Below are 12,619 nucleotides of genomic sequence, written 5' to 3'. Positions count from 1 at the left end.
TGTTTAAGTCAAACACTTTTTTGATGAACGAAATTACATCCTCCATGGATATATGTACATACAGAAGTTCCAAGTATTTGAGTTACAGTAAGCAAACTTTACTTTAGTTTAGATGTATCATTTTTTTTTATCTCCGTGCGTTTGTATTATAGCTGCATGTATGAACAATGCGTCTTGATATTGTTTCAGTTTCGTTTAAAACGCATCCCAAGTTCAAGTTAAATTGTTCACCCTAGATAAAATTGATAATAGGAATCTCTTAATCCTTTGTTCAAACAAGGATTTGTATAGTTAGACTATATATATACACATCCTTGGTTCAAAGTATAATGAGTATTGACAGTAATAAGAGTAGGTGTGCAGTTATAATATTTTTCAGTATTATTGTTACATTTCCATGTAACCGTAGCCAGTGCCTAAACGGCATAAAGTAAAGAGTGCACGGGAAATGGCAAAGTTCACGAAGTCTAGTCTGATTAATCATTTTACAAACCAACAAATCCGAGCAAAAAGGGAGGAGGCGTACGCCCTTTACGCCCATCTGAATCCGCCACTGTTCAAACTTATAAAAAGTGCATGATGCCGTACCCCATCCTGACCCCCCACATAGAGTTATCTCCCATTAAATGGCACTTTGGATATATATGGCAGACAAAAACAGAGCCGACACAACACCAACAGAACTTTGGATAAACAAGGTTTATACAGAGAGAGCTTGCTAGTACTGGCTGATTTTAGTATTTGCAGTTGTATGTTTAATACTACTTAGTGCTATAAAAGAAAACAAAATGAATAGAAACACAATTTCTGAGTGAGCTCAATTATAACTTGCCAAGTTTATAAGCAGCTGCAGTGTTTTTAAGATAGATGTACTAAAAACCTATTCTAAAAACTATTATAATAACCATAATTAATAGTTATCCCACAAGGATGTGGTGTGTCAGTGTAAGATCACCCCTGGCCAGAGGGTGACCTAACATTGACACACCAATTCCGAATGGGATAACTATTTTACATGCCAGCTCATTCAGATTAGACGAAAAAAACATTTACAATTCATAAAATCTAGTTTAGAACGGCACACAACCATTAAAATATACTTTATATATTACTATATGATGTATACCCTTTATAACCCCTGAACAAGATGAGTAGCAATATCAAACAATGTCAACTTGACCCGCTTGCCCATCAGCCCATACTATATCGCCACTTTACAAAAAAAAAATCGCCCCATTATTGTTTACCGACTCGCCTCACTTTTGAAAAAGTGTAAAATCAAATTGAAATCAAATCAAATCAGTCGGACAACTCACTTCTTAACGAAAAAGTTTTAAACCCCTACTAATAATTTTAAAGGTCTGCCAACTCGACCCACTTTACTAAAAAAATATTGCTTCCTTAAGTATGTTGAATAACTGTTAGTTCATATCCAGTCGTCCTGGTACCATGTAGTGGTATGTGTCGTGGCTTGATATGCCAAAGGTCTTGCATGAGCTGGAATCCCAGCATATAGTCCGTATACACTGGATTTTTTCTACGTCAATTTTGATAGACGGTCTCTGTCATGTCTGTATAATTATAAAATTAAGTTTGATAGTGGATTTGACATTCCCGCCAAATTGTTACAGAACAAAGGAAAGCATGCACAATAAAGAAATTCAAACTGGGGTGATCCGGCTCAGATCACCCCTGTTAGAACAAAGGAGCTGATATGTAATCTTTTGGTATTACATACATAACACTTGTATGCAATATTTCTGCAGATACAGATAGATTTTTTTTTAGAATCAGATTGCCCCATATTACATGAAACTTGCAAAACTTCCAGTGAATAAACTTATAGGCAGACTAGCTGAGTTAAACGATTATTAATTCTTTTAATAACAATATTCTATTAAAATAGTATATCTGATGAGTTAATATTTTTAATTCTAAGTTGCTTAGTGAGTAGTTTCAAGTCATGCACTAGTGATTATCTTCATGGACCAATGAGTTAGGTTAATGTTGTAACCGTTTAGGTTTTACAAGTTTGGGGTATGACAACTCTCTTCTTTATAATGATTGGTTCATTAAGTCACATGTTTTTTTTGGAGGGAAATTCTATTGTCTTGGTTAGAATTTGCTTATATCTTGAACTGAGGGGTGCTGATATAGTTTGTACTCATATTTAAAGGACATCTTTGATTTTATAAAAAAAAAAAAGTAAGTTTTCTATAACATGTTAAACATTTGTAATATCTCTTATTTCAATATATAACTGATATGATTTTATTGCATAAATGGTCAAAATGAAAGATTCTAGATATTTTATTACGGTTCAACATGTCAGGAATAACAATCAAAATGCCAAGTTTTGTGAATCAATTACATCAATTGTGGAGAAATGTGTGAAGGTATGTTCCAATATTTCTGGTATCCTGAGGTCCATTCACCCTGAGTTCGTTTGCCCATAGAGTCCATTCGCCCTGGTTTTTGTTCAACATTTCTTTTCTTCTTTTTTTTTTTTGGGGGGGGGGGGGGGGGGGGGAATAAAACTGTATATATCATAATCAGTAAAAAATATTAGCACAATAAAAACAATCATTCTGTTAGACAATTACATAATTTATCTCAGTTAAGTGTATAAACAAATTAAACTTTTAGCAGCAACAGTTATTATGTTTTTATTGCAGATATTGAACCAGACTAAGATTGTACATGATGTAGTACCACAAAGGTTCCAGAGTTTTGTTTATACAGGACATTTGTACCTCATACAAGGTAGGTTTTGCATTCTTTTAATTTTCTCGACTTAAAAATTATATAAATCAATAGTACTGATGCTATGTTTCTTTTAATTCATATATTGATGGTCAATATGAAAATGTTATGACGCCACACATAACTACCACAATGCTTCAGTGGTTACCTATATAATCAACTAGATATTTCCCACAACACGGGGATTTTCAAATTAAATAAGATATCGCATTAATATACAACATATATTTTGAATTGATAGGATATCTTAAAAATTGAACGATATGAAAATGACTTCCAATGCACAGGACAGGGATTTAACCTGTCTTCATTTATCTGGCACATCACATACCTACTATTCTGATTGCAATGTAATAAACTTTTGTCCAGGCCTGTGACTTTTTACGCAAAAGGTAGACATAGTGTTCCTACGTTGTGTCATCAGCCTTGTCCACAAATATTCACTCTGTGGTCAAAGCTAATGAAATTTTGACAACTTAAATGTAAAAAAAAAAATCCTTTTAACAGTAATTTACTTATAACTTTTCTGCCAGTTAACATTATGGACATTAATAACTCTGTGGTTAAAGTTTTTTAAATTTAAATAACTTTCTTAAAATATCCTGGATGTCTACCAAACTTGGACAGAAGCTTGTTTATACTGTGGATTCATTTATTTTGGTTGGTACCAATTTTCGTGGATTTAGAAAAACTTGCATATTCATGGATATTTAATTTCGTGGTTTTGCTGAAGTCTGCATTCAAACCTATAGAAAAATTATCATTCGTTGAATATTGAATTTCGTGGTTTGACTGTGCCCACGAATTCCACGAAAATTGGTATCCAACGAATAATAATGAATCCACAGTAATCAAATACTAGTATCTAGAAGGAAATTTTTTCGTTTTTCCAAACATTATTTATAAATGGACTTAGTTTTTGTTGAGCCTGGAACCTTTGTTGCAGAAAGCTCGACATAGGGATAGTGATCTGGTTGTTGCGGCATTAGCTAACTTTTTTTAAAGCTTTATAGTTTAGAAGGTGGAAGTCCTGGATGTTTCATACTTTGTACATGTATATAGATGCCTCATGTTACAGAGTTTCCGTCAGTCACATGTCCAATGTCCTTGACCTCATTTTCATGGTCCAGTGACCACTTGAAAAAAAAGTTAAGATTTTTTGTAATGTTGAATTCTCTCTTATAAGTATTAGGATAATTATATTTGGTATGTGTGTACCTTGCAAGGTCCTCATGCATGTTAGTCAGACAGTTTTCACTTGACCTCGACCTCATTTCATGGATCAGTGAACAAGGTTAAATTTTGGTGGTCAAGTCCATACCTTAGATACTATAAGCAACAGGGCTAGTATATTCCGTGTATGGAAGGACTGTAAGGTGTACATGTCAAACTGGCAGGTGTCATCTGACCTTGACCTCATTTTCATGGTTCAGTGGTTATAGTTGTATTAGCAGTGGCACATCTCTTTCCATTGAGATTGTTTAGCCATGTACCTTCAGTCATTGTTCATCTACTTTCAATATTTGCATAACTTACATGTTTAAGTATTGCTATTTTAATTTCAACATTTATCAAAATTACAAAAGGCGAGACATATCTCTGTGATAACAGTTTATGTTCCTTATTTTGTACTTTTATTAGGGCATTAGTTTTCTCGTTTGAATTATTTTACAATGGACATTTTGGAGCTTTTTATAGCTGACCATGTGGTATGAGCTTTGCTTATTGTTGAAGGCCATACTGTGACTTATACTACAGTTGTTAATTTCTGGTCAGTTGGTCTATTGTTGAGAGTTTTCTCATTGGCAATCATAACCACATCTTTGTATAAAAATTTAACAATTCAAAATTAATCAAACTTAATTTGTCATATGAATGGCTGATTAAACCATCCAAATAATGTTGGGTCAAATTGTGCTTTGTTGACTCTCACTGCATAAAATTTTTATTGACACAATGTTGCAGATGAAATCACTATCAATCCAAATCACAATTTATTAATGTAAACCATTATAGGTTAAGAATACTTTAGGAATAATAAATGTTATTTTTACTTTTCAGTATGTTGAGAGGAGTTCAGAACAAGCTATTATGTTTGAAGAGGAGTTGTCAGCACGTCATCATTGAATAAAGTCAGTTGTATTAGAAGTGAAGCCTAAACAGAAATGAGACAATTATCAAATAATTCAAAGACTACATGGATGTTATCTGGACTAACATTTGTATGACCCAAATGTGGTATTTTTCATATGAAGACTTACAAGGCAGGCTGTGGCAACATATGTATGCATTTAACATGTTTAAAGACTTGAAGAACTTGTACTGCCTTCTTCAGATTTCAGTAGAATTTGTTTAAGACAGTAAATTCTGAGTATGAATTGAAGAATTTTTGCTCATTTAAATGAATTATGAAAATGTTTTACATCTTAAATATACAAAAACAACATACATTATTTTTTCTTTCTTGAAACTTATTACAAAATAAATTCTTATATACTAATTCTTGAAATTAACAAGTTTAGTCTAAACGTACAACTCAATGCACTGGTTATTCACACAGAAAACTACATTTATCTCTCAGTCATATTAAAAAAATGATAATGGTAGAATTGCCAATGAGACAACTATCCTTAAAATAAATGCCAATGATCAAAGATAATGTATACATATATAGTGTATCATGGATTCAAAGCGAAAGAGAGATTACTATATAAACATATTTTATATAAGATATCTTATATACTTTATAAGATATCTTGTAAATTACATAAGATATCTTATAATATAAATATATAGATATCTTATACAATTTATAAGATATCTATGATATCTTCTATATTATAAAAGATATATTCTACAATTTATAAGATATCTATGATATCTTCTATATTATAAAAGATATCTTCTACAATTTATAAGATATCTTATAAAGAAAAGCATTTGAGATATTATAGATATCTCGTCAACTTTATTAGATATCTCTTTAACTTCATAAAATATCTCATTAACTTTATAAGATATTTTATATAGTTATAAGTTATCTCCAATAGTTTAAAAAAAAGATATCTTATATAGTTCATTAGATATCTTACATAATTCATTAGATATCTTATATAGTTCATGTGATATCATATATAGTTTATGAGATACCTCATATAGATAATGAGATATCATATTTAATTTATAAGATATCTTATATAAAATATATTTATAAGATATCTAATAAACTAGGAGATAAAGTACATACTATATCTTATATACTATATATGATATCTTATAAACTGTATAAGATATCTAATATCTTCTATATCATATAAGATATCTTAGAAAAACAGATTATATAAGATATCATATTTGCTATATGAGATATCTTATTTATTATATGAGATATCGTATATAATATATAAGATATCTTATTTGTTATATGCGATGTCGTATATAATAAATAAGATATCTTATTAATTATATGAGATCTTGAAATTCGAATAAATAGTAAAACAGCTTACCATATAAAAAACGTCATTGTTATATAGATATAAGAATATGTGTCAGGTATGAGTGTCAATGAGGCAATTCACCATCCAAGTCAAATCTTTCTGGTTTTACTCTTTAGTTGAGTTGCTGTCACACTGTACTGTGTTTACTGGAATGCAACATCTTATTCAATCCTTACAAAAACCATCAAGGATATCAAAACTAGATATCTTGTATAGAAAAGTTATTTCACTTCAAAACACAGGCAACTTGGATTCAAGGATTTTGTTATTCTTTTAGTTGTTACATTTAAAAATTATTTTCAGTGACTGAAAATGAAAAACATGACAACATTATGTATCAGTTAGCATTAGATACTTGTGTACACGTATGGGAAGTTAAGTCGCCATCTGTGTTTAGGGTTCACAGATACTATACCTCTGCTCTAGGTATAGTAACGTCCCCTACCATACGTATCAAGTATCCATTCTTACTGATACAAACTGAGAGTGAGGAGGCTCAGTTCGACTGATGTGCGGTGGCTCAGTCTGACTGATGTGCGGAGGCTCAGTCAAAACATTTTTGCTTTTACGGTACAAACTGAGAGTGAGGGGGCTCAGTCTGCATGTGAAGCTCTGTAACATGTTTTTACGATACAAACTGAGAGTGAGGGGGCTCAGTCTGCATGTGAAGCTCTGTAACATGCTTTTAAGGAAATGGGTATTTTAATTGTTTTTATCAAATTTTATTGGGGACATTTTACTGTTTTTATCCAAATTTTAATTAGGGGTATTTTACTGTTTTTACTGGTACAAACTGAGAGTGAGGGGGCTCAGTCTGCATGTGAAGCTCTGTAACATGCTTTTAAGGAAATGGGTATTTTAATTGTTTTTATCAAATTTTATTGGGGACATTTTACTGTTTTTATCCAAATTTTAATTGGGGGTATTTTACCTTTTTACTGGTACAAACTGAGAGTGAGGGGGCTCAGTCTGCATGTGAAGCTCTGTAACATGCTTTTATGGGAAAAAAAGGGTATTTTATTTGTTTTTATCAAATTTTAATTTGGGGTATTTTACTGTTTTTACTAGAACAAACTGAGAGTGAGGGGGCTCAGTCTGCATGTGAAGCTCTGTAACATGTTTTTACGATACAAACTGAGAGTGAGGGGGCTCAGTCTGCATGTGAAGCTCTGTAACATGCTTTTAAGGGGAAATGGGTATTTTAATTGTTTTTATTAAATTTTATTGGGGACATTTTACTGTTTTTATCCAAATTTTAATTGGGGGTATTTTACTGTTTTTACTGGTACAAACTGAGAGTGAGGGGGCTCATTCTGCATGTTAAGCTCTGTAACATGCTTTTATGGGGAAAAAAGGGTATTTTATTTGTTTTTATCAAATTTTAATTGGGGGTATTTTACTGTTTTTATCCAAATTTTAATTGGGGGTATTTTACTGTTTTTACTGGTACAAACTGAGAGTGAGGGGGCTCAGTCTGCATGTGAAGCTCTGTAACATGCTTTTAAGGGGAAATGGGTATTTTAATTGTTTTTATCAAATTTTATTGGGGACATTTTACTGTTTTTATCCAAATTTTAATTGGGGGTATTTTACTCTTTTTACTGGTACAAACTGAGAGTGAGGGGGCTCAGTCTGCATGTGAAGCTCTGTAACATGCTTTTATGGGGGGAAAAAAGGGTATTTTATTTGTTTTTATCAAATTTTAATTGGGGGTATTTTACTGTTTTTACTAGAACAAACTGAGAGTGAGGGGGCTCAGTCTGCATGTGAAGCTCTGTAACATGCTTTTAAGGGGAAATGGGTATTTTAATTGTTTTTATCAAATTTTAATGGGGACATTTTACTGTTTTTATCCAAATTTTAATTGGGGGTATTTTACTGTTTCTACTGGTACAAACTGAGAGTGAGGGGGCTCAGTCTGCATGTGAAGCTCTGTAACATGCTTTTAAGGGGAAATGGGTATTTTAATTGTTTTTATTAAATTTTATTGGGGACATTTTACTGTTTTTATCCAAATTTTAATTGGGGGTATTTTACTGGTACAAACTGAGAGTGAGGGGGCTCAGTCTGCATGTGAAGCTCTGTAACATGCTTTTAAGGGGAAATGGGTATTTTATTTGTTTTTATCAAATTTTAATTGGGGGTATTTTACTGTTTTTATCCAAATTTTAATTGGGGGTATTTTACTGTTTTTACTGGTACAAACTGAGAGTGAGGGGGCTCAGTCTGCATGTTTTTATCAAATTTTATTGGGGACATTTTACTGTTTTTATCCAAATTTAAATTGGAGATATTTTACTGTTTTTATTTAAATTTTAATTGGAAATATTTTATTGTTTGACAAGGGACTTGGTATTTTATTTGATTTTATCAAATTCTAATTGGGAATGTTTATTTTCCAAATAGGGGATGTTTTACTGTTTTCAGCATGTGAAAGCTCTGTAACATGCTTTTAAGGGGAAAAGGGTATTTTATTTTATTTTATCAATCCATTTTGGGAATGGGGGACAAAGTGAATATTTTATTTGTACAAGAGACTTGGTTTTTTTGGGTTTATTTTTTTTGGTAAAATGTTAAGCCCCCAAGTCAAATCAAAGACTTAAAAACTGGTACTCCAAAAGGAAAAGATAAGTTACCTAACTGTGGGCATTTGTTTTGGTGAACTAGCACCTTAAAGTCCAGCTAACCCACAGGCCAGCTGGCTAGTACAAGCAGACAGGTTTTTTTAATACCATTTGGCATTTTTAAACTTTGGCATTTTTCATTTGGCTTTTTGCTTTATGTGTTTTGAACTATTTGGATTTTTATAACATTTGGCATTTTTCATGTACTTTTTTTTCAACACACCCAAAACACTTAAATTGAGAGTTAAATATACACTTTTGGCATTCATAATGTTTATCAATCAAGGTAGCATTCTATTTTAAAAATTTACATTACACAATTTGGCTTTCTGTAACTTTGGCTGTTAATCTTTTGTACGAATGCTATGATAACCATTATGTGTAGGAAATAAGACTACATTTCTAAAAGTGGCTCAGGATCATATTTTTATGTTTGATATCAAGTTCTAAGTTTCCATCTTATTTCTAAAATTTAAGTTCTTCCATATCTGATACATCATATAATATTGTATTTATCTACTAATCCAATTTTCTCATAGGGACTTAACACGAAGCAGAACAGAGGGGTATAGGTGGTAGGTGGTTAAGGGTGTTTAAAGGCGAGGAAGGAAGGGAGGGAGAAAAATAAAATGATTGAGAGGGTGAGGATATATGATTGTTAGGATTGTGAGTGGAATTTGGAGAGGGAGAAAATCTGTGAGAGAATGGAATTTCATGGTAAGGGCAGGATGTACTGGTCTGGAAGTTCAGTTTTCTGTTTTGTCTCATGTAGTTTCTATTTTCTTCATCAATTCTATAAGTTTAAATATTGAAATTGCTGCCGTCTAAAATTTAACAGAGTTAACAGCCTTTCTTGTTACTGTTTATGTGCTGCTTATTTATAACTATTGTAGCACTTCTCAGTTACTAGATAGAGTTGTAGCTTTTCATCAGTTTTAGAAGCAGCTAAGTGTATCCTGTCTATTTCGGATTGACACAAGAATGACCAGGTCGTGAGACTCCCAAAGTTTTTTTGATGAGTGTTTTCTCTTGTGATGGCAGGTGTCATCTGACCTTGACCTCATTTTCATGGTTCATTGGTCAATGTTTAGTTTTCTTGGTTACTGTTAACTTTATGTGACAGTTGTAATAAAGCTTTGTATTAAAACTAGTATATTTTTGTTCAGGCAGGGACCAGCTGTAAAAAGGACGCCTTCGGGTGCAGAAATGTCTTGCTACATTGAAGACCTGTTGGTGACCTTCTGCTGTTGTTTTTTCTATGGTTGGGTTGTTGTCTCTTTGACACATTCCCCATTTCCATACTCAATTTTATTATATTGAGGACTATCAAAATAAAATCAATGATTAGTAAAGAAGGCAGGACATTTCAGTGTGTGCACTCTTGTTAAGTTATTTTAGTTGCTTGAAGTTGAAATTTAGGTATACCAGAAAATGTTTTTTAAACAGATTTTGGGTTAAGTGCCATTTTCTGTTTTAGGCATACAGTTGTTTTTGATCGGGTATTTATTTTTGTAAACTAAGAGGACAGATTATTCATTTTCTGCACTATTGAAGCAAGATTTTTCATTTTCATTAAAGCAAGGGACTGCTTATTCATTTTCACAACTATATTTATGATATTCGAAAAAACATACAATTTTGAAATGATTTGTTTATTATAAATGTTACATGTATAGTCAAGTGATTATATACCATTTAACTAGAATTAATGATCATCCTCTGCAGAAATGAATCTTTGTTTTAAGGGTTTTGGAGCCACTGAAGGTCGAAGAAGCTATAGAACAAAGGATGCAATTCATGCTTTCTTGGTGTTCAAAAGACCCTTTCATAATCTGAAAATGCAATTTTAATAATTTTTTGACAATATTTTGGTATTCTATATAAATGTATAAATTCAGTGAAAGCTGACTTAATTTTCTAGGGACAACATCAAAAGACCAATGTACATGATAAAGCAAAAATGGAATTCATATAGTTAAGTCTGTGGCTGTTGTTTTTTTCTCTCTAAACTCATGATCAAAGACAAATAAATAAGAAACATTGATCCCGAAAAATCAGGGCTACATGTACATCTGAGGGAAAGCATGAAATGTAATTACGGCCCTGTTAAAGGTTTCCTGAGACAATATACCTCATTTCAAATGAAACCAATTTTCAGACATTTCAAGTATATTTAAATAAACTATACTTTCATTGTTAAAAAAATTGGGAAGTGTTTCCCGATTTTTTGTTGGAAATAAGATGAATTTATGAAGAATCTGGTGCCATCTAATACTTTCGATTAGTTATATTCGAAACATTGCAAGTCAGGTAATTTATTTTCAAACTACCACCATTTATTTTTGTGATTATCAAGGCTGAGTTATTTATTTTCAAAATCCTCCTCCCCCCCCCCCCCCCCCCCCCCCCCAGAAAAAAAATGGTTGTCCCCTTATCTGTTATCATTTCTCTATTGAAAAAAAAATGTTTTCGACTTGTCGCAAAAAAAAAATTGTCTGGAAAAAAATCCATCCCCCACAAGAAAATCAAATGGTTGCTGCCTTATTTCTGTTTAGCACTTGAATTATTGACGTCATACATCTATCACTTTTCCAATGTGACTTCAGACATTTTCTCTTTTATTGGAACCTCTGTGATGTCCTGTAAATGTGGACAAATAGTGATTAGGTGTATTCATAGAAATGATACTTTACATTAAGGATTATGTACCCATCTGTTGATTCAATGTTAAACAGATGGAAAGGACAAGGTATGATAAGGGCTATTGTTGGCCCCTTCTCCAAATAAGTTTATATTGATATCAATGGTGGTCTTAGCAGGAACATATATATTTATGTTAGATATACTGTTCCCAGGTCTTAGTAAAGACACTTGAAAAAATAATGATTTTATTGTGTTCGGTGAAAAGAAGGTTGCCTAGCAACGGTTTATATTAAGGGACCTACCCATACCTGTCAACTGACCCGTTTTCTGCGGGTGTGACCCGAGATTTTCACAATTCTGAGGGATCACCCGGGACATCCGCCGGGTCATTGAAATAACCCGGGAATTCCGAAAATTACCCGATTTCACCCGTATTTCTTAGCCTTGAGATTGATTTCATAAGTAATATTCCTTTGAAATACCGGCAAATTCGTAATTCTTCCATGAACAGGAAGTTCATCTAGCTATGTAAACTGTCAAAGTAGACCCATTAAGTGCATGGCTTCATTTGACAGCTTTGGTATCAAACACACTGTTCATTAACACCAATAACCTAAGCTTTAGGTCGTAAATAAATTGCACTATAAACATAAACAAACATATTTCAACTAGTTACTTCCCCTTATTTGTCACCATTCAAAATTATTCCTTATATTTACGTTTTATGGGTGAAAAATTAAATCATAAAAAATATAAAATTCAAATACATATTGAAAAATAACATTTTCAATATTTTATACCTTATTAATACAATATTTAAAAAAAAGGTTGAAAATTATTTTTTACATTTATACTTCTTTTTACTGTACCTACTATATTTTATCATACTCTAATTTCCCTGAATCAATGGAAATGATTTGTTTAAAGGCAACATAGCTAGAAACCTTACACCTTCTAAGATTACAATAAAATATTAAATGGAATAAAATCAATGGTACCAATTTTGTTGCACCAGATGCGCATTTCGACAATACATGTCTCTTCAGTGATGCTCGTGGCTAAAATATTTGAAATCAAAGGCTTATATAAAAG

At 32.1% G+C, this 12,619-nt stretch overlaps 1 long non-coding RNA gene across 3 annotated transcripts; it reads left to right on the top strand.

Annotated features, from left to right (window-relative positions):
* Positions 1–637: 637 nt before the first annotated feature.
* LOC134715466 (uncharacterized) lies at positions 638–5,218 on the top strand. Of its 3 annotated transcripts, none has more exons than XR_010106722.1 (3): positions 638–749; positions 2,676–2,763; positions 4,825–5,218. It is a non-coding gene; the product is annotated as an uncharacterized LOC134715466 (long non-coding RNA). The 3 variants fall into 3 exon arrangements; XR_010106723.1 differs by having other exon boundaries at positions 646–698; XR_010106721.1 differs by lacking the exon at positions 638–749 and adding an exon at positions 1,862–2,205.
* The last annotated feature ends 7,401 nt before the right edge of the window (positions 5,219–12,619 follow it).

Source organism: Mytilus trossulus, chromosome 4 (assembly GCF_036588685.1).
Source record: "Mytilus trossulus isolate FHL-02 chromosome 4, PNRI_Mtr1.1.1.hap1, whole genome shotgun sequence".
NCBI classification, from domain to species: Eukaryota; Metazoa; Mollusca; class Bivalvia; order Mytilida; family Mytilidae; genus Mytilus; species Mytilus trossulus.
Note: the sequence above shows the minus strand (reverse complement) of the source record. Positions and strands in the feature narration are given on the sequence as shown.